Source organism: Phocoena sinus, chromosome 10 (genome assembly GCF_008692025.1).
Source record: "Phocoena sinus isolate mPhoSin1 chromosome 10, mPhoSin1.pri, whole genome shotgun sequence".
In the NCBI taxonomy this organism is placed as follows: domain Eukaryota; kingdom Metazoa; phylum Chordata; class Mammalia; order Artiodactyla; family Phocoenidae; genus Phocoena; species Phocoena sinus.
Genome location: NC_045772.1, coordinates 87,850,519 through 87,874,569, shown reverse-complemented (window position 1 = coordinate 87,874,569; position 24,051 = coordinate 87,850,519). Strand labels below are relative to the sequence as shown.

The following is a 24,051-nucleotide window of genomic DNA, read 5'->3' as shown; positions in this document are numbered from 1 at the left end:
CTGAGACACTTTGAAAGATTAGCCAGTGGTTTAATACCTACTTTTCTAGGGAAAAAAACAAACAAACTACTGCATTAAATTCAAACATTGAATCTAAGATGAACCCAATTTCATAAACATTAAAATGTGAAACAGAATGTATATGCCTCCAGGACTTGGAGGGCATTATGCTACGTGAAGTCAGACAGAGAAAGTCAAATGCTGTGTGACAGCACTTACATGTGGAATCTAAAAACACAACAAACTAGTGAATAAAACAAAAAAGAAGCAGACCCACAGACACAGAGAACAAACCAGTGGTCACCAACGGGGAGAGGGAAGGCGGGGAGGGGCAATATAGGGGTAGTGGGAGAGAAGAGGGTTATTATGGGCTTATATGAAATCATTTGTGTGAAACTTTTAAAAAGTGTAAAGCACTATAGAATTTAAAGCATCGTTCATTCAATTTAAAAATATATATACATCCAGGAAATATATAAATTGAAGAACCCATTAGCGAGTCTTTTTTGTGACCTTGCATGTGTTTATACAATTAGGGTCTCCCAAACCTGTCTTCTGCATCCCTCAGGATCATCGGTGGCTCCCGTGAAAGGGCTTAGGTGAAAACCAGGTTAAGGTTTAATTGGGCCACAGTCTCTTAGACAGAGCTTGGACTGGGCATCTGTTGGGCTGTTACTGATAACCTGCAGTTCTTCTACTTTGTGTACCTTTTTCTCCGCTCTATTTTCTAGAGCAATTTTAGGTTCTCAGCGAAGTAAAGAGGAAGGAGATCTCCCCTATGCCCCCTGCCCCTACATGTGCATAGCCTTCCCATTATCAACACTCCTCACCGGAGTCCACTCTTTTTTGTAAACTGTTTGTCATTCATTCTCTTCTCATTCCTCACGCAGCCGTGTGAGGTAAGACATAAATGTTAAGCACCATGTGTAGAGAGAAAGCAATATGCAAAAGAAATGAATATTTATCAGTGTTTACTATGTATTGTTGATTGTGTGTGTTCTGTCTGTTCTAGAACTGCCTAGCTAGCCCTAGCCCTACGTGAACCACTCTAGGAAGTAGGCTGCATATGAATCCTGCATTAAAATGTAAAACAAGGTCAGGTAGAAACCGAGATCCCAGTGAACTCCATCTCTTGCTAGTTTTCATTTATTGGTAAAACACAAGTGTGTGACCTTTGCTGTATGATCAAAAAAAAAATCTTTTTGTGGTTGGCTTATCTGGAATGTTTCTCTTTTTCCCCCTTAAATTTAAAAATAAACCCTGTACCAAACCTATACTTGGGTATTGAAGTTTCTGCGAGTATTTTGTTTCTAAACAAAAAAGTTGAAAGTATAAGAATGAGTGAGGTAAAAACGTTTAATTGGGGCTTCCCTGGTGGCGCAGTGGTTGAGAGTCCGCTTGCCGATGCAGGGGACACGGGTTCGTGCCCTGGTCTGGGAAGATCCCATATGCCGCAGAGCGGCTGGGCCTGTGAGCCGTGGCCGCTGAGCCTACGCGTCTGAAGCCTGTGCTCCGCAACGGGAGAGGCCACAACAGTGAGAGGCCCGTGTACCGCAAAAAAAACACAAAAAAACAAAAAACGTTTAATTGTATGAGGGACACTGGTAAGGTAGCAATTCAGAAGAATCTTAATGACGCCATTTTTATCTTGGTCCTTGACTTTAGCCTAATTAAATTGTGGGAAACTCGGGTCATAAATTGAAGAGTCACACTCTTCAATTGGAAAGGTTTCTTCTTAACCTTTGGAGTGGAATATGGATCACCCATCTGACTTGTGGTAGGTGGGATGGTGTTTTATTTATAGAGGTTCATTTTCAACCTGGCCTTAAAGACATTCAGTGAATAATTTAATGGCTTTCTTTTGTGTTTTAAGTTTTGATTTACCATATTTACACTCTGTGTTTACAGAGTGTTTTTTTTCCCCTGTAAACAAACTGTAAGGGGGAAGAAAAGGGCATCAGTGACTATGATTATCTAAGGTTTTGTTGGGCATTTAAACCCAGTTAATGGAGATCAATAAATTTCTGCACAAAATATGACTGAAATCTCCCTGTAATTATTTTAGAGGTAGTTTATCATCCTTCATTTTTAGAGTCCACATGACTTTTTGAAACTTGGCTGTCTTTCCTTGTATACTTCAGTTAAAAGTGAGCAGCCTGACTGGCTGGGAGGGTAGTTGAATTACTTGGGAGGGTGACTGTGCCACAACTCATATACTTCAAAAACCACAGTTGTAAAACTCTTGTTTATAGTTGTCATCTGTTACTGTTGCTAATTTCTGATTGTCTTTGGGAATTTGTCCAATAAGACAATTGCACAAAGTTCATAAAATCTTAAGTGAAAATTTTTCTGCAGTTTAAGATGTAAAATGAGAATCATAGCTACAGTAGAGATAGAGATATTTCTTCTAGTCTCTTTCTTTCCCCTAACTCCAGAGAGAAACCCCAAGCAGCCTGGCTTGACTTAATGGGGCGGGGGTGGGGAGGTGCTAGAGAAAAACAGCTTTTTTTTTATAGCTTGAGAACTGTAATGCCAAGTTATGTCCCCCAAAACTGAGATTATTAAGAAGAAATCAGTTGAGGGGGTGAGCATTTAAATTCTGTCACAGACTTTGATAAAAGGTCTGGGAAACATAGAGACGATCAGCTCCTTTAACTGCACCTGGGAAGATTTTAATATTTCTTTTAATATGAGGATAAAGAAACACTTGATATTGGCTGTGAGTTCCAACAACACCCTGTAAGAATAGCTGCTTGTAAGTATAGATTTACCCTACTTAAGACAGCTGAATTAGCTCTTCTGAAATTTATGTGGATTTATTTATATATTTATTTAATTTAAGCCAGAAAAATGTTTTAAAAGAACAAAGTAGGAGAACTCATACTACTTGTTTTCAAGGCTTACTCTAAAGCCTCAGTAATCAGGACAGTATGATCTCAGGGAACGTCTATAGAATAATAATATAGCAGTGGGATAAAATAGTCTAGGAGACCCATAGAAATATGGTCTATTTATTTTTATTTTTACAAAGGTGCAAAGGTATTGCAGTGGAGAAAGGTTAGTCTTTTTAACAGGCAGTGCTGGGACCACTAGGAATTCATATGCAAAAAAAAAGAGAGAGAACTTCAACCTGTATCTTATGCTTTGTATAAAAATCCAAATGGATCATAGATCTAAATTTTAAAACTATAAAACTTCTAGAAGAAAACATAGGAGATACTCTTTGTGATATCATGAACACTATATTCTCTACCATATTCAGTGGGTCAGTCATGTGCTGCTGGGTTCTGAAGTTCGTGGTAGTGATTGTTGGCCTTGTGCCGGCTGGGACTGTGTTTTGCACCTGGGCAATAGAATGGGAAGATTTTTTTTTTTTTTAAAGGAAAATCGCCCCTGATTTTCCTTTCTTATTTATATAGACTCAGGCACACAAAATTGTGCCATCTGTTTATGGGAAAATACTGTTTTAATTTCTTTTTGTTGCTAATTTTCAACCTTTGCCCATCAGAATAGTAAGGAAAGGATCCTCAGAAAAAGACTGGCTCCATTCTTGGAGCCAGCTACAGTTGAGGGTGGAGACACCAGTTCTAGCTGGGACCAGCACTTTTTCCCCCCAAGACAAAGCCATGACATGATGCTAGTGCTTTTTATTAGCAAAAAGATCTCGGGATGCACAAATCACTCACCATTCGAAACTGTTACTATCCTACTAACTAACCCCTTTGACTCCCTGGAACCGAGTCAGGAGTGAATAGCCTGGGGATGGCCTAAAGTGTCATGTTTGATTTATAGTAATTAACCATCTCATCAGAGGAAGCACCATGTATTTTTATCTTTTAAGGCTTGGGTTTGGCCAAGTCTTACTGGGATCCAATTCATGTTAGTAGTGCGGAAAGGTCAGGGGCTACACCCTGTGCCCTCAGCCCTCAAAAATCAAATAGTTAAGTTTCAAGTGTTGGAAATGTGAAATTTTCACCTTTCGATTCTCATAAACTAAAGCTACTGTTGCTATAGCAGTGATTTTCCACCTACATAAAATTTGTGTTTGAGACTTTTTTTAAAACACAGTTTTTAAAACTATAAAATGAATAAGCATAGGCATCATAGTCTTGAAATAATTATTCAAATGGGAGAAAGGTGATTTGTGTTTAATAATTTTATGAGTGGAAACATGAAAACTTGATCACAAATCTCAATTGATTTTATGGGTAGGAACATAAAGTCGAATACAAGTCTAGTTAAATGTGATATATCTCATTTAAAACAACAGTTGAAAAAATTAAAATAACATAGATGACAGTGAGTGGCATGATATTATTCCAGCAACAAGAAGCTTTTAATAGCAGTGGACTCTTAAATAGGATTATTTTTTATTCCTGCTAAACTACTTATAAAATGGTTATAGAGAAAATTTGAAGGTGGTAAGTTAATGCTTTGAATATATTCAGTATATGCGTGTTTTCCCAAGTTCCTAAAATATTGAGTACTTTAAAAAAATGAAACGTCTAGGAAGTGAGATATTACAATGTTGATAATCTTGTTATGATTTAGGTTTTTTTAAATACACATATTTTTCATTATTTATATTTATTATTTATTTTTTACTCTGTAATGATCAAGTTATTTCATTATGTCCTTCTATAGGTATTTCATGGTTCTATGAATCTGTGAAGAAAATGTTGAAAGCTCTTAGATTTATGGGATTTATACCTGGAAGTAGTCTTAGGGATCATTCTGCCCAACTTTTTCATTTTATTGAATGAGGAGCTGATTCTTTGAGGCTGAGGTGACACCTATGGGTTATTCAGCTTATTGGAGCAGAGCTGAGACCGGAATTAGATGGACCCTGGCCTCTTGGCTGTTCCCCTGCATGATGCTGTGTCCCTGTTAGTTCCTTCCACACTAGAGTGCCACTTGGTTGCATTTTTGTTGATCTTTACAATAGATTTATACATATAAAAACAAATCTACGTGTGATCATTTCTGTTGGACTTGGACAGAAGTAAGTACAAGAATTCTTTTTTTTTTTTTTTTTCCCCGTACGCGGGCCTCTCACTGCTGTGGCCTCTCCTGTTGCGGAGTACAGGCTCCGGACGCGCAGGCTCAGCGGCCATGGCTTACGGGCCCAGCCGCTCCGCGGCATGTGGGACCTTCCCGGACCGGGGCACGAACCCGTGTCCCCTGCATCGGCAGGCGGACTCTCAACCACTGCGCCACCAGGGAAGCCCAAGAATTCTTAACAAGCAATTCAAATGACAAGAAAACTACAGCCAGTTTTCATAATTATTTTTGTAATGAAGGAAATTTTATCGAGTGACCTTGAATATGTAGCACTTTAAAATAATTGATTCCCAGTAAGAAAATAATGAGCAGACTAGTAGACAATGTGGGTAAAAGATGGGAACAATGAAAGTCAACTCACACTAAAACAAATACAAATAGCCACTAAAAACAACGCCAGCTGGAATGAGCTATCCTATTCACCTATCAGATTGGCCAAGAATTAAGTGTGGTAATGCCTCGTATTAGTGAAGGCATAGGGAAGTAGTCATTCTCTTTTACTGCCTGTGGGAATAGTCAAATATAATATGCTCATAACCTTTGATCTGTAAATTCTATGGCTGCAACTTTGTCCTACAAATATAATAGTAATAGTATGCAGTTAAACTTTTCATATAGTTTATAATGATGTGCAAGGATGGTTATTGAAGTTTTGAAGCAAAAACTGGTAATTGCTCAAGTATCTTTTAATAATGAACTAGTTATATAAATTATAGAACTGTAGAAAATAATAGAAATTATATGTAGCAGTAGATTGGTATGTGTTGAAGTCCAAGATTGATTAAGAGGAAAAAACAAGCAAGTTTTAGAGATGTTTGTATACTAATAAAGATATACATATTTATGTTCTTTCTATTTAAAAATTCTGGTAAGATACAAATGAAAATGTTAGTAATAATGTATGTCTTCTGGGTTTTATTGGGTTTTGATGAGGAATATTGAGGATAGAGCAGAGGAGATATATATACATACACATATATATGTACTCTCTACACATATGTTGGTTTTGTTAAATTTTTTTAAACAATAAGGTGTGTTCATTGTTAAAATGATTTTGCTTATTAACTGCAAGTCAGGAAATCTTCCCTTATTTTGAAGTAATTTTGAAAAACTTGTTCTTGATTTCTTTATAAGTTAATTTCTCTTAAAGAAAAAGCATATTTAGTTCCAACATTTAATTAAAGTTATTGAGAGTCAACCAGAAAAGTTTCAAAATCAGTAGAATTCTACCCCACTCACGTCCTATACCCCAGTCTTCGTTCAGGAAGATAGGTTTCTAAGAAGTACATATATCAAAAGTCATAGAGGTAATTTTATTCTTTGACTCTGTAATTCCATTTCTGGGTCTAGGTGCTAAAGAAATAAACATTTTTAATCTTCATCATAGTAGAAAATGACTGTAATACAAATGTCTAGCAATTGACTCCCGTTGACCAAACCATGAGATAAGACGGAATGTTATGTTGTCTTTACAAATACTGAACACAGATAAGGTATGCATACAAAATAGTACCAGTGGTTAAAATAATGCTTTTTGAGTACCAGACATGCATGGTAGAAACCATGTTTCCTATTATATTAAATCTAGACATTGCCTCTGTTTGATAGAAAAGGAAACTAAGGGTGAGGGGAGTTCAGCAGTTGTCATGTAGATGAGCTTTGTTTTGAAGCCCCAATGTCAAAGCCCATCAGCTCCCACTCCAATCCATCCATACACTCAGAGCGCACGCTGTCCCTCAGGAAGAAGTTCTGCACTCATCTTTTGGAAATATTGCTTAAATAAATAATCAGTAATAATGATTTTAAAGCACACCAAGAGTAGATCTGGAGCCTCTTTGAACTCTGGGACGCCCAAGTGGTGGTTCCCTCCATATCTCATTTCCAATTTATAGCTGAGAATAATCAGACCTGTACTATGACCTCTGTGTACTTCTATAATTATAATTTATAGGTAGATTTGTAATTTGAAGGATAATTCATAATAAATGATTTTCCTGCTCAAAAATGCTTGATTTGTCTTTCCAGCAAGCAGGAGTACTTGCTGCCATTGTTAATTTTCTATGATTTAGGCAACACGGATGATCAGTTTCTGTGTGCATACCTTTGTGAGTTAACTCTAGAGGTATATAGGTCCTAGCTTTGAAAATGAGCAAATCATTCATTATGGAGTTGAGCCTGTGATGGTGTCCCCATAATTTCCATACTCCAGTTTACAGCTTCTGCTGCTCCTGGTCTGCAGTGATCAGGTTCCAGAGGCCTCTGAGCACCCCACCCCACCCTCCCCCGCAGCCTTCAGGGCTGGAACCGACCCCCAGCCCCCACTCTATCAGTCCCCTTGGTCCGTTACTCCTGTGTGCTGCTCAAGTATTATCGTTTCCTTTGTGCATCTGTGACATGAAAGAAGTGGAGGAAGCACTGCTAGCAAAACACGTTTATAAAAGTGTAACGCAGATATCGGTTTGATTTTCACTCGTACCTTCCATTTTGTTCAGAATTCATTATTCCCCAGGTGAAAGCTGCAGAGAGAGAGATGAAATGTCAAAGTAATCTCATCATTAGTTAAAGACATATTCAGGGATTTTTGAATTCTAGGCCAGCATACTTAATTTCTAGAAAAACAGGGAAATCAAGACCTGGAGAAAACAAACAACCCAATCAAAAAATGGGCAGAAGATCTAAATAGACATTTCTCCAAAGAAGGCATACAGATGGCCAAAAAGCACATGAAAAGATGCTGAACATTGCTAATTATTAGAGAAATGCAAATCAAAACTACAGTGAGGTACCACCTCACATCAGTCAGAATGGCCATCATTAAAAAGTCTACAGATAACAGATGCTGGAGAGGGTGTGGAGAAAAGGGAACCCTCTTGCACTGTTGATGGGAATGTAAATTGGTACAGCCACTATGGAGAACGGTATGGAGGTTCCTTAAAAAACTAAAAATAGAGCTACCATATGATCTAGCTGTCCCAGTCCTGGGCATATATCTGGAGAAAACCATAATTCCAAAAGACACATGCACCTGAATGTTCATTGCAGCAGTGTTTACAATAGCCGAGATATGGAAGCAGCCTAAATGCCCATTGACAGATGAATGAATAAAGAAGATGTGGTGCATATATACAATGGAATATTACTCGGCCATAAAAAAGAATGAAATAGTGCCATTTGTGGCCACATGGATGAATCTAGAGATTATCATACTAGGTGAAGTAAGTCAGAGAAAGACAAATATCATATGGTATCGCTTATATGTGGAATCTAAAAAAATGATACAAATGAACTTATTTACAGAACAGAAACAGACTCACAGACTTAGAAAACAAACTTATGATTATCAAAGGGAAAGGTGCAGGGGGAGGGATAAATTAGGAGTTTGGGATTAACATATACACACTACTATATATAAAATAGATAATCAACAAGGACCTACTGTATAGCACAGGGAACTCTACTAAATATTCTGTAATAACAAATGGGAAAAGAATCTGAAAAAGAATACATAACTGAGTCACTTTGCTGTACACCTGAAACTAACATAGCATTGTAAATCAACTATATTCCAATATGAAATTAAAAAAAATTTTTAATCCAAGAAAAAAAAAAAAGACCTGAGAGACAGATTGCAGCCGTGGGGCTTCCATGAAATAGGCTGTGCGGTAGGATGCTTGACCATGCTTTCCAAGGGGGTAGTTAATTTTATTCTTAATTTTCATGATTGAAGTTACAAAATCCACATAATGAAACAGATTGTGCTGATGTGCACAGAGGTAGTATGGAGCCTGCTTACCTCTGTTTGGTGAGATACTGACAGGGTTTTCCTGGTTGACGTGGGTCTGTCCTGAGCAGAAAGTGGTAGAACTTCGGCTTCCTCCGTTTCACTTCCCATCTCTCTCACCGGGTGTTAGTTTCTTCATCTCTACAGAGGAGGTGTGGGCTATCACGTGATGATGTCTGTTAATTGCTTTCTTTAAAAAGGAGAAAAGAAGAATTATTTATAGTGAGTGGTGGTATGTTTGCCTAATTAGTTGAAATCTAGAAAGCCATGTATATCTTACTTACTTGGTTTATTCTGTTTGGGAATAGAAACCAAATGCTCTGGAGAAAGCAGGGAAAATCTTATCTTTGTGTTGTTTTAATTGCAAACACACATTGCCTGTTTCAGAAATTCTTATGACTCTTCTTATGACTAATGATTACATTACATTTTAAAGCAAGGCATTTAATTCCTTGGCACTGGGAAATCAGTTTTGGGGGTACAATTTTTTTAAGTGTGAAATTGACTCTTTTATAACTATTCTTGAATACTTTTCCATTCCTTTTTCTTTTCTTTCTTTTTTTTTTTTGATTCCATGCATTATTGTTAAAGACCTCAGCATAGCAATATTATTTGTATTGAAACAGAAGAAACAAGTGTGATACTCTGGGATCACAATTTTATAAATTTATGCATACTGCTAAGGACTGGAGGGGAGCCTGAAAAACAATTGGAAAAGGATGAAGTGTTAGTTACATATAGATTTTGGGGATATAGGTTTTTCCCTGGTGCATGGGGGAGAAATGGGCTTTTCCTGTAGTTCACAAGTAAGTTAATTTCAGGGTAGTTGAGATTTAGCCTCTTGTTTGTAACAGAATAGTAATATAACTTTTTTTTGTGAAGGAGGTACAGAAAAAAAAAAAGTTAGAATGAGGTAGAAGGTAACCTGATAAATTTACATGAAAAAATGGCATTTATTTAAGCAAAAGTCTTTCAGAGCCTCCCTCCTCTCCTATATAATTAATGTTATACTTAGTTTTATGCTTTGTACCAGAGTGCAGTATACCAGTGATTTTTTTTAGAGCTTGGGAGTGCCAGAGGTAGTAAGCAAATCTCAAACTGTCGGCTTTGAGATTTATTATGTGTGTCTGCTGTTTGAGTCCAAAAGGGCTTAACAGCTGAATATAGATTTTTAAATCACTGTTGGGATTTAAATTTTTACTCTGAAAGACTAGGTCATTTGACAGTAGTCAAGGGCATTTTCATTCTCAAGACTGTTTGCAGGCCCAGCAGAAAGCTCCTCCATCAGCCCACGAGGGGCGTCATTCTCCGGGCTGAGGCATACTAATCTGGGGTATTTCACACACAAAAATAATACAACACAGGGGGATTTGTTCTGTAGACTGATCCAGCAAGTGGGTTTTAAATTGGCAGCGCGCAGATAGGAAACAATTGGTCCAGATACCGAGGATTAAAGGTATTTAGAATGTATATTGTGTTATTACGTTTGATGTGCAAGAAATTTTTACACCTGAAAGTTTGTTTTAGGAACTCACCAATATGAAGGCTGATCAGTTGGGGAAAAAATTTGACAGTGATTATTGCAATTATATTTTCAAGGATACATGCAGTACATTGATGATGTAAAATATGTTGGTTACGTGAGATTTTTAAATTAAATGACTGGATGCAATATACATATTTTAAAATATATATCTATATTTAAATAGATCTCTGAAATATAGTATTTTCTTTTAAAGAGAAGAAAGGTTCTGCAGGCTGTGCTTCTTATTCACTGGTTCCTCAACAGACATCCGCAACAGCATTCACACTTGGGCTTATCAGAGACCAACCAAGTCAGACCCCTCTGGTGTGGCGCCTGGGGGTCTACTTTTCAAGAACCCCTCAGATGATTACAGGGCACAGCCAGGCTTCCGGGCCACTGTTCTAAAGTCCTGTGTGTTTCACATGGAAAGGCACATAGTTGAAAGAAATCTTTTAGTTACCTTGTAGTAATTGTAAAAAGAAAAAAAAAAAATCAGTTTAGTTCTTTAATATTCTGGAAAATATCAGATTAAAAAGAATACCTCCCTCTCTAAGAAATAATTTCATTCCTTACCTGAGATGCCCGGAACTCAACCAAATAGAAGATGGCAGAACAGCTGATAGCTGCAGACCAACACTGGCATGAGTTAGACTTGAACTAGGCTTAGATTATCAAGCAAGTTAGCTTCAGCACCAAGCTGAGGTTAAAGGGGGGAGGCATGTGAGTAAATGAAGTAGAACAGTAGTACTGTGTTACCTTTTAAAGAAGTTTGAAATCTCTGGTTGAATGAAGCATAGTAATTTCATAGAACTGAAGTTATAGACTCTGAAGGTTTAAGGTACAGTGGCTCACTGTAATTAAAAGTGGAAATGCTGGAAAGCGTGAATGTGTCTATGTTGATTATTACTTCGGTATTTTAAAATGCGATGCATGGAACAGGTGAGTACATTAATATAATTAAGGTAAGGTTGTGTAAAGAAATTCACTGGAAACCTGAGGAAAGTGAAATGGCATCAGGCATTTATAATTACAAGGAAGGATAAATTTGCCTGGGTTTGTGTTTTTGTACCAGTGGTTGGGGAGGGGTGGTAAACAGAAAGATATTTTTGCTGACTGGTCATGCAACTGCGGGTCGGATGTGACTCATTTCATCTATTAGCTTAATCAGTAAAACTGAGTGTGTTTAGATCTGGAGGAATTCAAAGATGATTACTATATAGTCCTTGCTCTCAAGAAACCTGTAGGTAAATAAGATAATATAGGTGTGTAGGTGAATAGAACATATACCAGTAACAACAATAACAGCGTGTTGACTTTTTTCATTGATACAATAGTGGGAAAAGGGGTTTGTTTACTGGAGAAGCCAGTGCTAGAAGGGTTAACTCATGTACCGTCAGTTGTTAAAGTCATAGTATTTAAGTGGATAAATAAAATGTTGCTTAAGAAAATATGTTAAGGATCTGATCTGGGAGTGGGGGGATCGGCCAGGAGGGGAAAGGGGGAAGATGGTAAAAGGAGGTACTGCTTCGTGGTGATCTCTGTAGTGCAGTACCGGGGATTGGGAGTTGGGGTCCATCTGGTGGAAATAGAGGCATAGCTTGGCACTGTGGAATAGGGCACAAGGTCCGACCTTCTGGGAGAGGGGAAGGTAATGATTAGCCGTATTACTTGTGTCGGCCAAGTGAACTAAGATTGAAGGAGGATGCCACTTCTTGAAGGGAACTGCAGTAAAAATCAAGACTCTATATACCAGCTACGCTGCCAGCTACTTGTGCCATTTAATCCTTGGAACGGCCCTATGAGGAGGATACTATTATGTTCCCCACTTTTCAGTTAAGGAAGCTTAGTCCAAAGAAGTGAACAACTGCCCTAAATCACAAGGCTGGGAGGTGGTAGAGCCAGGATTTTGGATCCAAGGTGTCTGACCTAAGAGATGACGTTACCACCTCCTTTAGCCTAAGTGGATCGTTAGTATCCAAAGCCAAATGGAGCTGGGCAAGGCAGGGACTGATGACCAGTACAAGCAGAATTTTTGAGGACTTTGTGGCTGGTGTACTACTTTTTTTTTGCGAGGGGGGGGCATGGTTTTTGATAGATGCACAGTCTAGATGAATATCATGGAACAACAAAGGATATGGAAGTGAGACAGCGGCAAAATATGGGCCCAAAGACTGCATTTGAATGGGTCTTGCAGTGTTTTGAGGCAGTAGTACAAGATGGAAAGGTAAGATGGGATCTTTTTGAGATCCGGAAAGGATTCCTAAAGTCAGATTCTTTAAAAAAAAAAAAAAAAAAAAAGATTCTTAAAAAGGAACTTAGGTTTTACTTGATTATTCTGGAGAACTGAAAGCTTTCAAGTGAGACATTACATGACTGAAGCTGATAATAGGATGTGAGTTAGAGTATTATTTTTATCCAAGGGATTTGCTCTGCTTCAGCGTGGTCACAGTGGATGTCGAAGGTAGAAGATAGAATGAATCAAAGGTTGGTTCAACAGGGAGAGTGACGATGTAAATAGTTTCAAACAACAGTAAGTGGGAGGAAGATGTCGCTTCCACTTACTGTTGTTTGAAACTGTTTACATCATCACTTTCTCTTGGGAGAGTGAGGGTGGGAGAAATTCGTGGAGCCCATTCGGCACCGAGAGGCCCCAAGTACTGTGCTTACAGATTGAAGGCAATGATCGAGATGGACATCATCCTTACGTGATGCTGATATCAGATAGATAAACCCAAGTCTGAAGATTATTTAGCTGTGTGACCCCAGACAAGTTAATTGGTCTGTCTTTTTTTTTTTTGCGGTACACGGGCCTCTCACTGTTGTGGCCTCTCCCGCTGCGGAGCACAGGCTCCGGACGCGCAGGCTCAGCAGCCATGGCTCACAGGCCCAGCCGCTCTGCGGCACGTGGGATCTTCCCGGACTGGGGCACGAACCTGTGTCCCCTGCATCGGCAGGCGGACTCTCAACCACCGTGCCACCAGGGTAGCCCCTGGTCTGTCTTTTTAAGTCTCAAGTTCCTTCTGCTAAAGTAGGATTAGTAGTAGTACCACCCTCACTAGCGTGAGGAGTAACTGAGTTTAGCTCAGTGTATTAGTTTTATGTTGCTGTTGTAAAAATTAGACACACTTTACTGTTGTAAAAATTAGCCAGCAGTGTTGCATCTCTCCCAGCCTTCTTGCATGGCCCCACCCCCCCTCTGACTCTTCTGCCTCCCTCTTCCATGTTTAAGGGCCCTGGTGATTCCATCGGGCCACCCGGCTACTCCAGAACAATCTCTCCATCTTGTCTCCCCATTTTAACCATGTCTTCAAAGTCCCTTTTGCCATGTAAGGTAGTGAAGTACCCGAATCGCGGGTTCTGGTGATCAGGACGTGGATATCTTGGTGGGGGGGTACCCTGTTACCCCTGCAGTGCCACCGTGCCTGCAAATTGCTACCATTTAAGCAATTTCTAGTACTATTAGTATTATTATTGTCATCATCATTACTGTTAATGACAGGATTACTCGCCGCTAGCATTTCATTGGTAACGTTAGTGTCACAGCACAGCTGAAAGCTTTATTTTCATTTGCTGGATCTGTTGGATCTGTTTGGCAGAGATGGATCTGTTTGGCTCTACTGGATCTGTTTGGCAGAGATGTCAATCTGATTATATAAGTAGTTTAACTTGAGGTGGCATGTTAGTTTTTAGAAGTACTCAGGAAGGAAAATTCTGAACTCTTAAGTTGTGCAAAGATATTTTTTTCCAGATAATAGCATATGGCAGTCATTAATCAGCCTTGTCATCAGAATGTAAAGTTATGTGTGCCATTTTATTATTAATGATTTGCAAATAAGAGGACTGGTAACTATTTTCTTCCTAATACATTTCTAATATATCTGGTTGGTGAGAGACTACGTATTATATAATTTGCTTTATATTTTATGGTTTAAATAGTTGTTTTTGAACAGCAAATAGTTATATTTGTAAAAAGCAGAAAAAAATTTTATGCTGTTGGCTTGCTACTTATTTTTTTAAATCTTCAGATTTATTTATACACCAATTAAAGCCCTGTAAATTACACTTGAACAGGCGTTAATATGAGCATCTAAAATGTTAAGTTTTTTGTTTGGCCAGATGAGGGCACTTTTTCTTTACATTTCTGGAGTTTGAGCTCTGAAGCAGATTTGTTTTTCTCCATCCAAGCTGTTACTTACTTTCTGTTATTATTGCCAGTGAGAGAAATAGTTCTGACATTTTTAATGTTTTGATTGTGTTGTATTCTTAGAGGTTGATCTTTCCCCAAAAGGAAGAAGCTTCAGCTTCTTGCAAAATTTTTATATATGGGAACTTTAAAATGAATGACAATTTCTGTGGTACAAGGGTAGTTTTAAGAAATACATGTATACGTGATTTGTAGTTTTGCTTATAATTAGTAATAGCAGTTGAAATTTACTTTTATCCTAATTCGAGTACTCTGTCCATAGCAAGATGAAGTGGAATTAGACGGACTCTTCGTTTCCTCATCAAACTTCTTATGCCTGCTTTACATCGAATCAGTGTCACTTTGTATCTCCATCAAAATCCAAGTAATGAAGGAGAAATAAAATACCAGAAATATTTTGTCTTAAAAACAAACCCCAGGGCTTCCCTGGTGGCGCAGTGGATGAGAGTCCGCCTGCCGATGCAGAGGACACGGGTTCGTGCCCCGGTCTGGGAAGATCCCACATGCCGCGGAGCGGCTGGGCCCGTGAGCCATGGCCACTGAGCCTGCGCATCCGGAGCCTGTGCTCCGCAATGGGAGAGGCCACAACAGTGAGAGGCCCGCGTACCGCAAAAAAAAAAAAACACCCAAAACCAAAAATAAATAAATAGAAAAGTTAGGTAGACCAAAGGTTAGATAGATGTAGCATGTTTAACTTTTTTATTTGTAGTGCTGGCTGTCAAGGGCTAGGGTGAGTTGAGTAGGATAAGGTTTCTGGGGTTACGTGTGATGGTACTAAAAACAGTACAGACTGCCGTTGCTTCGTGTTGATGTGAATAATCTAAGGAGAAAACCAAAGACAGAGTCATGTTGAGGATTATATTAAAAGGCCCCCGTCACAAAGCTCTTGTCATCTCACCGCAGATAAAACACGTTTACGACTTCTTTTGAAAGTTAAGTTTCTGAACAGCAATGAAACAGGGAACTTGCTTATTCAAGTTTAAAAAACACTAATGAAAATAAATGTCATCGAAACTTGATTGACTGGAAGGAGATTAAAAAGGGGAGAAACCACCATGAATGAGTCCAAAGAGCAAGTTTGTTTAAAATTGTGCACAAGTTTAAAAGTCATGAGAAGGAATGAATTAGTTTTAAGATATACATATAGCAAGATGAGGATAAAGAATACCTCCCTGGAGTAGAGTCAAGCAAGCTGCTCTCCAGTAACTCTGGAAGCGGGTAGGGGCATCAGCTTAGTGCGCCAGCCGACCTTAGTGTCCCCTGTGACTGCCAGGCCGCGCTGTGATCGCCGTCATCACAGCCCTTACTATGGGCACTAGCTGTGCTGCAGGGGCTTCTCCTTCACCTAGTCTCGTTAGCGTCCCTGTGAGACACGTATTATTATTCCCATTTTAAAGATGAGGACATTTAGGCTCAGAGACATAAAGCAATGCGTTCAGTGCCACAAAAACTAGAAAGTAATGTATTCTCAGGCCAAAATTCATGTCATAAGAATTAAAGACGCTTTAAAGATAGGAGGAATGTCACCAAGAAGCAAGGGCTTCGGGTTGAAAGGATGGAGTTCTCCCAGTCAGCTCTGTCTGCCTCAGAAGGCCATCTGAGCTGCTTGGTACCTACGAGGAAAGATTTGTTATGGCCTCAGCAGCACGCACATCTTCGGCCTATCAATGGACTGTTCCTGTTAGTCCCTCGGAGAGAAAAAACAGAGTATCCTAGTGTTTAATATCTACCAACATTATTTTTTTTTTAACCTAGGGGATTACTAAGAAAAAGGAAAGAAGACAGTAGTGGCTTTTCACCTTAATTCTGTTTCTGTTCCCTGACTTTTTGTTTTATAAATTTTGGTAGTGGTCTTTTGCCTAGACCTTACCAAGACACAGAATGTTGGAATAGTAAAGCCAAACATTTTTTTCTTTCTGACAATCCTTTTTAGCAAGTAGTAAATATTTTAAACCAGGAAAAGTGTAGATCTTTAATAAGAATTCAACTTTTCTCTCCCTTTCATTAAACATTCATTGGGGGGCTTCCCTGGTGGCGCAGTGGTTGAGAGTGCACCTGCCGATGCAGGGGACACGGGTTTGTGTCCCGGTCCAGGAGGATCCCACATGCCGCAGAGCGGCTGGGCCCGTGAGCCATGGCCATTGAGCCTGCACGTCCAGAGCCTGTGCTCCGCAACAGGAGAGGCCACAACAGTGAGAGGCCCGCGTACCACAAAAAAAACAAAACAAAGAAAAACACAAAAAAACAAAAACATTCATTGGGAGCCTTCTATGTACCAGCCGCTCTACTTGGCCTGTTGGATACAGATGTAAGGCAGCTGTGCCCTTGCTGTTGGTTTATAGTCTGGGGTGGGAACTCAGGAAGTACACCAGTCATTACGGTGAAATGGGATAAATACTGTGACAGCGGGCGGGGTGCCCTGAAAGCAGTACCCCAGCCTGGGCAGGAGCGGGGAGGGCCGGCGTCACGGAAGGAAGATGTGATGTTTGAGCTGAATCCTGAAGCACAGGTGATCAGAGTATTTCTCACACAGATAACTGAGAGAGAGGAAGGGCTGGGTTTTAAAGGGGAGGTGTTTGTTTTGGATATTTGGGGAGCGGTACTTAGGTTCTGAGGTGTATATTTGGTTTTTTAAATGTGGGAGTGGAATTTTTATAAGGTTTTTTTTTTTTTTTTTTTTTTTGGTCCGGAGGTGAATATTTGAGACTCGTTTGAATAGAAGTGACAGAAAAGATAGATTAGTGATAGAATAAGGTAGAAAAAGAAGGGAGGAAACTGGGGAGTGAATGCCTGAGAAAGTCCGAGAGGTGCCCGAAACCTCAGAGTCAGAAGCCAGACCCTTGCTTCGGGAAGAGGTGACGCGGCGTCTGCGGAGGGGGTGCAGAGCCCTCACGTGGAGGCGGACGAGGAAGGCACCGGCTGTGGTTAGGCCGCCAGTCAGTGTCGTGCAAGCTTAGATTTCAGGTAACGTTTTAGAAATGTGCCTGTTCTTCTCTAAGCCTTTTTTACACTGGTTCTTGACTTTGGAGAGGGCATCCAGGGGCCTCTTTGAAGCCGTGTACAGACGTCGATAGTGTCTCTTTATTTTGTTCCCTGCCCATCATCCTCTTTCTCCTGACAATCGAACCTGCATTTTCTTTGGGAAATAACTCCCTGCTGGCTCTCAGGCCTGGTGTTGCCCTGTATTTGATGCACACCTGACCTTAGGAATGTGCACGTGATGTGACTGGACCAGTGAGACTTGACCCTGGGACTTTGCTTAAGCTCTGGAGGAAAAGAATCTCTTTGGTCGGATTTGAAGCTGTAAAGGTGTAAGCCTAGAGCTGTCCTCATGGGACAGGAGACTCGGGGAGGGAGCGGGGTGAGGGGCTGAGACGGACAGACACACCCCCCTTTATCGTGTGAGTTGAGTCTCTGGATCGATTCCTGGACTTTTCAATTTTTTAAGCCAATAAGTTTCCCTTGTTTTGTTTAAGTTCTTTTGAATTGGATTTTCTGTCATTTGAGGCTCTAAGAGTCTCTCATTCCTCTGAAGAATACTATGTACTTACGTATTTTAAATCCTGCAAATGATTCAGGGGTTTACAGATGAGTAGAGGCCCACTGAACAGAATTAAATGCTTTACTCTGTTCAATTATTATCAGTAAGATTTACCCCACAAATGTAGATTCAGTATGGTTATCATTAACTAATTTATAACGGTCATTCTTGGGACAGTTTGATCTTTATTACAAACATACGTGTAACATTTTGTTTTTTTTATTGTAGATGAGGGGAATGGGACATTTTTATTAATGCCTTTTAGATTAATCGAGGGTTAACCCATTTATCTCCTTCGGCTTCTTTCAGTAAGGATATCCTTTTGGACATGTTGGGATTCCATTTTACTCGTTATCTGTCTCTATAGGCTTATAAATATTCTTGCCAAGCATAAATCTTAGATCTAGGAATCAAGCCCATGAACCATAAAAGCAACATAACTTGCCAAAGGCCGCATAAAATAAAATATGAAGTCGTCCCTGGCTCTAGCTAAGTTAAGTAACTTGAAGAAAAAGGAAAATGGTTTTGCTAATTTTGTCATTAGGAGTAGGCTTCCAATTCAGTAGAAAATGATGGATATTTTAAATTTTAATTCAATAAAAACTATTTACTAGAAGGCAACATTAAAAATACTAGGGCAGGGGCTTCCCTGGTGGCGCAGTGGTTGAGAATCCGCCTGCCGATGCAGGGGACGCAGGTTCGTGCCCCGGTCCAGGAAGATCCCACATGCCGCGGAGCAGCTAGGCCCGTGAGCCATGGCTGCTGAGCCTTCACGTCCGGAGCCTGTGCTCCGCAACGGGAGAGGCCGCAACAGTGAGAGGCCCACGTACCGCAAAAAAAAAAAAAAAAAAAAAAAAATACTAGGGCAGTTGGAAAGTACTTGCTCTGATACAAAGATTTCCAAGGGCACTGTGACATCTGCCCTCTGGGTTGAGTTAGTGAGGCTGGCCACAGAGAGGGTGATTATTTCTTTCTGGGCACTGCACGTGCCATGGATGGAGCTTCTCCCAGGCACACACTGATGCTTGTTTGGGTTACATAGAACACAAAAGTTGGATTATAATCACCTGTGGAGAGCTGAGACTGTGCCTGAATTCAGTCTACTAAATTTCTTGTTTTCCGTAGAAAGAGACATTCCCTAAGAGAATAATACCAACCAATTTCTAGTTAGTAGGTAGAAGAAAAGGAGTAAGAGTAAAAAGGTTGGATTGAAATTGAGTCCCAGACCCCATTCCCTATGCTCTGGTCATGTGTTCCTTGATATTGGTCTGATGTTCTCAGCCTCCATGCTTTTTTATCTTACTCTCTATCTAAAATACTATTTATGATTTAGTTTTAAATTATGTAATTTATGAATTAGCACTAATTAGCATTAGTATATGAAGTCCTGTACTCTAATGCAGCTCACACTCCAAGAAGCTTTTTGAGGCATCTTCCCACTTATGAACAAGCATCCTCCCTTTCTCTGTCCCGCCATTTGTGCAGACTTTATATATTTTTTTCCTACTACATGCTTTAGGCATTGTAAGTGCTAGTGGGTCAAAGAAGAACAATGTGCCACTCCTGCCCTCTGGTGGTTGAAAGAAACATTGCAAACAAGTGATTATAAAGATCTGTGGGCTATGACTCTTCATCAGCCTTGGCATCATCCGTTTCTTTCATTCCTGCTGCGTTTATTCATTCACTGATTGGTCAGTCATGTAATGAGCATCTTCTGTATGACAGCCTTTATCAGTACTCTAATGGTGCCTTGTCTGGTGTAGCAGCATTCTGGGCTTCAGTAGCAACAGTTTACACATGTGAGGTCTTTCAAATGGAATTACAAAGGCATGCTCTCCATGTGTCTAGATCTGACTTTCTGCCTCCCTATTTGGGTTGCAAAGTGTTTTCCTATCTGCATCTAACATTTCTAGGCCTACTGAGCTTCAAATTGGTTGTACATGTGATGGATGAAAAATAAAGAAGTATTGTACCTTAGTTTTCTCTTGCTGCCTGACAAATTACGTCGAAACTTAGCAGCTTAAAACAGTAAGCATTTAATATCTCAGAGTTTCTGAGGGTCAGGAATTACGGAAGTGACCTAGCTGGGTGGTCTGGCTCTGTCTCTTAGGGGAATGCCGTCAAGGTGTTGGTTGGGGCTGTAGTCGCCTGAACGCTTGGCTAAGGCTAGGATATGCTTCCAAGTTGATCCTGATCGGTGGGAGGCCACAGCTCTTCAGGTCATGGTGCTTGGCTTCCCCCGGAGTGAGCGATTCAAGAGAGAACAAGGGGGAGGCCTCAGTGTCTTCAATGACCTCGCCTTACAGGTGAGGCAAGAGGACTGCGAAGGGCTTGACTGCCAGGAGGTGAGAATCACTAGGGGCCACCTTGTCTGCTGGCTACCACGTGTTACAATGCCATGTTTGTGAGCCTCTGTCAGTGAATTTGGGCCCATATGAAGAAGACACTAGTAAATCTTCAAATGGAAGTATTTTAGAGTGAAATAAAGGGTTGAAAAATTAGACCAGCTCATCTTCACTTTAATTTCATTCTTCATTCCCCTGGGAGAATGCTGATAAGTCCTCAGTGCTCCCAGTCGCATGCTTTTAAACGGAGCACTTAGAAATGAGTCTCATGAGAACAAATTTTTATGAATGTGAGACGAACATTTTCATTTTTTAAATCTGTGATCTGTTTCTGTTTCTGTGCCACTCAGTGGTGAGAAGTATTTCTGCAGAGAGGATGCTTAGTGATGGCTGCTTGTTTCTCAAAGATTCTTTGTCAAATTACTTACATGTTTTAATTTGAGCAGTGAACACCATTTTGGGTCTACGGTCTGTCAGAACGCTGCTAGCCCCAACAAGGTTGTGATGAAAAATGGCAGATATACAGATGATCGGGTGGTAAGGAAAGTGTGGCCACCTCATGCATATGCAGGTTTAAACATTGCTAGGTTACTAAGCACGGATGTGAGCAGAGCTGAGAGTAAAGTGCTAGAACAGAATCTTACTTTAGTATTAAGAACATCGGGTCTTTGAAGTAAAATTAGAAAGGAAAATTAAAGTTGCCTCTCCTCTCTCCTACCTTCCCCCCAAGTAATTTTCCTCCCTGTTTTCCATCCCATCTTAACACATGTTTTCATAAGTAAAATCTGTTTTCAGGTTGGTGTGTTCATTTTGAAAGTACAGCAGTGCTACTTTCAGCATTGTAAATGGATGGGAAAGGAAAATATGGGAGGATATAAACGATTTAAAATATTAGAATTCTATTGATCTGGTTTTCATGTCATGGTTTCAATACCATTGTAGAAACAAATCATATTAGAAATGATATTTGTAGCTATGCAATTTTATTGATGCTTCTGGTAATAGCCAACCTAGAATACATGTTTCCATGGAATAATTATAATAGCCTATAATGTTTATCTTTAAGGTCTTATTTTGCAGATATGACTCATGAAATTAATATTAATAAGTTTGTAATCCCCAACGGCAAAAGGATAGATGATAATATATTATACATTGAGATTATTTCCTTTAGAACTTATTTCATTGACCATATTGTATCACATTCATTGATTTGCATATATTGAAGAATCCTTGCATCCCTGGGATAAACCCCACTTGATCATGGTGTGTGATCCTTTTAATGTGCTGTTGGATTCTGTTTGCTAGTATTTTGTTGAGGATTTTTACATCTATGTTCATCAGTGATATTGGCCTGTAGTTTTCTTTTTTTGTGACATCTTTGTCTGGTTTTGGTATCAGGGTGATGGTGGCCTCCTAGAATGAGTTTGGGAGTATTCCTCCCTCTGCTATATTTTGGAAGAGTTTGAGAAGGATGGGTGTTAGCTCTTCTCTAACTGTTGGATAGAATTCACCTGTGAAGCCATCTCATCCTGGGCTTTAGTTTGTTGGAAGATTTTTTAATCACAGTTTCAATTTCAGTGCTTGTGATTGGTCTGTTTATATTTTCTGTTTCTTCCTGGTTCAGCCTTGGAAGGTTGTACTTTTCTAAGAATTTGTCCATTTCTTCCAGGTTGTCCATTTTATTAGCATACAGTTGCTTATAGTAATCTCTCAAGATCCTTTGTATTTCTGCAGTGTCAGTTGTTACTTCTCCTTTTTCATTGCTAATTCTGTTGATTTGAGTCTTCTTTTCTTTCTTGATGAGTCTGGCTAAAGGTTTATAAACTTGTTTATCTTCTCAAAGAACCAGCTTTTAGTTTTATTGATCTTTGCTATTGTTTCCTTCATTTCTTTTTCATTTATTTCTGATCTTATCTTTATGATTTCTTTCCTTCTGCTGACTTTGGGGTTTTTTGTTCTTCTTTCTCTGATTGCTTTAGGTGTAAGTTTAAGTTGTTTTTTGAGATTTTTCTTGTTTCTTTTTTTCTTTTTCTGTTTTTAACTTTTTGTTTTATAAAACAATCATATACTTGTAAAGGAATCTTTATACTTGACTTTACTGTTAGTTTTTAATAAACATTATCAAGGGACTATATTAAATTCTTACATTTTCCATATATCAAAACTGTGGAACGCTTTATGAATTTGCGTGTCATCCTTGCACAGGGGCCATGCTAATCTTCTCTATATCATTCCAATTTTAGTGTATGTGCTGCCGAGGCAGGCACTTTTCTTGAGGTAGGATTGTATTGCTATGAACTTCCCTCTTAGAACTGCTTTTTCTGTTTTGGGTCGCTGTGTTTTCATTGTCATTTGTCTGTAGGTTTTTTGGGGTTTTTGTTTTTGTTTTTTTTGCGGTTCGCAGGCCTCTCACTGTTGTGGCCTCTCCCTGTTGTGGCCTCTCCCTTTGCGGAACACAGGCTCTGGACGCGCAGGCTCAGCGGCCATGGCTCACGGGCCCAGCCGCCCCGCAGCATGTGGGATCTTCCCGGACCAGGGCATGAACCCGTGTCCCCTGCATTGGCAGGCGGACTCTCAACCACTGCGCCACCAGGGAAGCCCTGTAGGTATTTTTTGATTTCCTCTTTGATTTCTTCAGGGATCTCTTGGTTATTTAGTAGCATACTGTTTAGCCTCCATATGTTTGTATTTTTTACAGTTTTTTTCCTGTAATTGATATCTAGTCTCAGAGAATCGTGGTTGGAAAAGATACATGATATGATTTCACCTTTCTTAAATTTACCAGGGCTTGATTTGTGACCCAAGATATGATCTATCCTGGAGAATGTTCCATGTGCACTTAAGAAGAAAGTGTATGCTGTGGTTTTTGGATGGGGACTGTCCTATAAATATCAATTAAGTTCACCTGGTCTAATGTGTCATTTAAAGCTTGTATTTCCTTATTTATTTTCATTTTAGATGATCTGTCCATTGGTGAAGGAGGGGTGTTAAAAGTCCCCCACTATTATTGTGTTACTGTCAGTTTCCCCTTTTATGGCTGTTAGCATTTGTCTTATGTATTGAAGTGCTCCTATGTTGGGTGCATAAATATTTACAAGTTTTATATCTTCTTCTTGGATTGAGCCCCTGATCATTATGTAGTGTCCTTCTTTGTCTTTTTTAATAGTCTTTATTTTAAAGTCTATTTTGTCTGATGTGAGTATTGCTGCTCCAACTTTTGATTTCCATTTGCATGGGATATCTTTTCCAATCCTGTCACTTTCATTCTGTATGTGTCCCTAGGTCTGAAGTGGGTCTCTTGTGGGCAGCATATATACAGGTCTTGTTTTTGTATCCATTCAGCCAGTCTATGTCTTTTGGTTGGAGCATTTAATCCATTTACATGTAAGGTAATTATTGACATGTATGTTCCTATTACCATTATCTTAATTGTTTTGAGTGTGTTTTTGTAGGTGTTTTCCTTCTCTTGTATTTCCTGCCTAGAGAAGTTCCTTTAGCATTTGTTGTAAAGCTGGTTTGGTGGTGCTGAATTCTCTTAGCTTTTGCTTGTCTGTAAAGGTTTTAATTTCTCCATCAAATCTAAATGAGATC

The 24,051-nt window shown here is 39.5% G+C and overlaps 1 protein-coding gene and 1 non-coding gene across 8 annotated transcripts in view; one reads left to right on the top strand and one right to left on the bottom strand.

Moving 5' to 3' along the window:
* Nucleotides 1-24,051, top strand: part of PLEKHA5 (pleckstrin homology domain containing A5) — a 245,304-nt gene that overhangs the window by 57,560 nt on the left and 163,693 nt on the right. The window lies entirely within an intron of this gene.
* LOC116761454 lies at nucleotides 22,621-22,727 on the bottom strand. The gene has a single exon (XR_004352021.1). It is a non-coding gene; the product is annotated as a U6 spliceosomal RNA (small nuclear RNA).